Consider the following 2,782-nt stretch of genomic DNA (forward strand, 5'->3'; position numbering starts at 1 on the left):
CTGTTTTACAAACACACCTGTTTCAAAGATACACCTGTTTCACAAACACACCTCTTTCACAAACACACACCTGTTTCACAGATGCACCTGTTTTTCAGACACACCTGTTACACAAACACACCTGTTTTGCTATAAGTTAAATTGTAATAAAGTTAGCTTTTCTAGAAATACATTTTTAATCTAAGTTTTTTTCTTATTATTTTCTTGTTAACGTTAAACTTCGTCCGTCTACTTCCTGTTTCCACTCAGACATGTTTCATGTCTGAAGAGGAAGTTTGATCAAAAATGATGAAACTTCTGATGACTTTGAGACTCAAACTTCCTGATTGGAGGAAAACGTTCCAGAAACCCTGTGACTGATCCGAGATGAAACTCATCAATCATTAATGTTATTTTACCGTGTGCGACCCATCCGTGACCGCAGAGGTCACATGACCGGATCTGGACACTTCCCGGTGTGAAGGCGGGACAGCTGCAGGCGAAGGCGGAGCATCGGACCGTCGGGCAGAAGAGAGGCCAGCTCCGCCCACACTGAGATGAAGATTAGCCGATAATATAATCTGCAGATTTCAGATTATCGTCCACTTTGAATGTGAAGCAGAAACTTCAGTACCTGATCCTGGAGCGCCGTCATCCTCATGACCTGCAGACACCAGACAGTTTACGTCCACAGAAATCTGTCTTATTATTAAATTATTATTTTTAAAGTACTTTTGTTTGTGTCTTTTTATTTAATCAAAGCCTGAATTATTAAGAAAAGAAGCTAATTTAATTAAAATAGAAAAATGTATTTTTTTTCTGTGATTCTTTCAAATGTGACAAAATAAATTAAATCTGATGAATTTGCTCTCAGACAGATTTAATAGATTTGATTCATCCTCTGATCATCTTTGTTTTACTTTAGAATAAACTGTTTTAAGCCATTTTTTGCAAAAATATATAATAAAATAAAATAAATGATATTTTTTTCCATCAGCAAAATATAATCACAGTTAGAAATATTTGTTTTTATCCACAAAATTTTCAAAATACATAAAAAAATATATTCACTTTATTGGACTCCACTTAGAGTTCAGATTTAAATCGAATAAAGACATAAACCAACACTCACCTGATAAATCTTCACAGAGTAAAACCGATCTTTTTCTCTTCTGTTTAATCCTAGCTTTTATTTTATAAACTTTTTCTTTTTTCACGCGCTCTCCTCTTCCGTCTTCATCATTTCTGCAGAGAATCCCTCCGTCCTCCTCCTCCTCTTCATCTCCGGAGTCCTAAACTCCTCTTCCTCCTTTTTAACTGAACATAGACAGATCTCTTCATCCTTTGACTCCTCCTCCTCCTCTCCGCCTGGAGGAGACAAGAAGGAAATCTTCACTGATTTGACTCAGTTTCTGATTTTTTGTGTCATTAATTTCAATATTTAATCTTTTTTTTAATATGTCACTTAAAGCAAGAGCATAAAAAACAAATTTCTGTTTCTGTCAGGTTCAGATTTTCAGAGTAGAAGTTTTATAACTGAGTTTCTAGGAAGAAGATTTCAAAATAAATTTCCATTTCCTGTAATATATTGCGTCCACAAACTGAAGTAACTCATATTTACTTGTATCGTCTTTTAATACTTTCCTTTAAGACTTAAAGCGTTTTACAGTCAGTCGGCTGAACACCAGAAACCCACCAGGAGAGGTTCAGTCTTTAAACTCTTCAAGGGTGCAGCAGGAGTTAAACCTGCAGCCTTCTCTCCCTCTACACCACAGCTCACCCGATAGAAACCTCGACTGGTTTTATAATAAAAGAAATAAAATATTCTATTATATTTTATTATATTTTCTTCTAGTTTATTTTTATTCTATTTTATTCTTTTCGATTCTATTTCATTTCATTCTATTTTATTTTATTCAATTTTGTTCTGTTTTTATCTATTTTCTTCTATTATATTGTTCTAGTATATTCTATTCTTATTTAGTTTAGTTTTCATTTTGTTTCTTTTTTTAACGTATTGTTGTTTTTTAATTATTTGTTTTCCTTTTTTCATTCTGACCTTTAATGAGTTTTTATTAGAGTGGAGTGATGTCTTGAAGTGATTTGACCTTCAGGGCCACCGTAGCTCTTTTCTCAGTTTTCATTTCTCCATCACTGGAACTGTTCCTCCATGTTCCTCCAGTTCTGGTTCTGTATGAGGATCCGGGTTCTGTGGTCTTCATGTCCCATCAGTCCAGGTTCTGTTTCCTGTTCTGTGACTCAGATCTTCCTTCCTTTCTGGTTTTATTCCTGATTTTTTAAGATCTTTTATGGTTTTTCCTCCACTGAACGTTGATCGTCTTTGGTTTCCTGTTTGATTTAAAAACATCTTTCTGGGGATCAGAGCCAGTTTCTCTCTCCGGGGGTCGTGACGACCTGGAAAGCGTTTCCTGGCGGCGAGGTGTGGGCGCTCGCTCGGTGAAGGTGGGGCTGTTGGACAGGCTGCGGGTCCGTGGGGACCGGCGGACCTCTTTCCCGTTTTGATGTGGTACTAATTAGAAGATCGTGCGAGCGCGGCTCACGCTGACACACTTCCTGAGGAGAACCTCTCACAGGGGGCGGTGCTGGGAACGCACAGCGGCTCCGCCTCCTCGCTGTCCTGAGTTCTTGGCTCGGTCTGCAGGAAACTCTCCTAACCGGGTCGCAGTGGCTGTTCGGTGGGAGAAGAACCAGCAGGAGGAGAACGGCGACGGAAACCTGAAGATCAGAAACACAGATGCAGAAAAACCCAAACGAGGAGACGAACTGCTCAGATGAAGACCGT

General features: G+C 38.4%; 1 long non-coding RNA gene across 1 annotated transcript; it reads right to left on the reverse strand.

The window, feature by feature from the left end:
- Positions 1-399: 399 nt before the first annotated feature.
- LOC112140715 lies at positions 400-1,344 on the reverse strand. Its single transcript, XR_002918234.2, has 3 exons — positions 1,112-1,344; positions 614-643; positions 400-531 (listed from the first exon to the last, which is right to left on the reverse strand). It is a non-coding gene; the product is annotated as an uncharacterized LOC112140715 (long non-coding RNA).
- Between the last annotated feature and the right edge of the window lie 1,438 nt (positions 1,345-2,782).

The sequence above is a fragment of the Oryzias melastigma genome, unplaced genomic scaffold (assembly GCF_002922805.2).
Source record: "Oryzias melastigma strain HK-1 unplaced genomic scaffold, ASM292280v2 sc01134, whole genome shotgun sequence".
Classification (NCBI taxonomy): domain Eukaryota; kingdom Metazoa; phylum Chordata; class Actinopteri; order Beloniformes; family Adrianichthyidae; genus Oryzias; species Oryzias melastigma.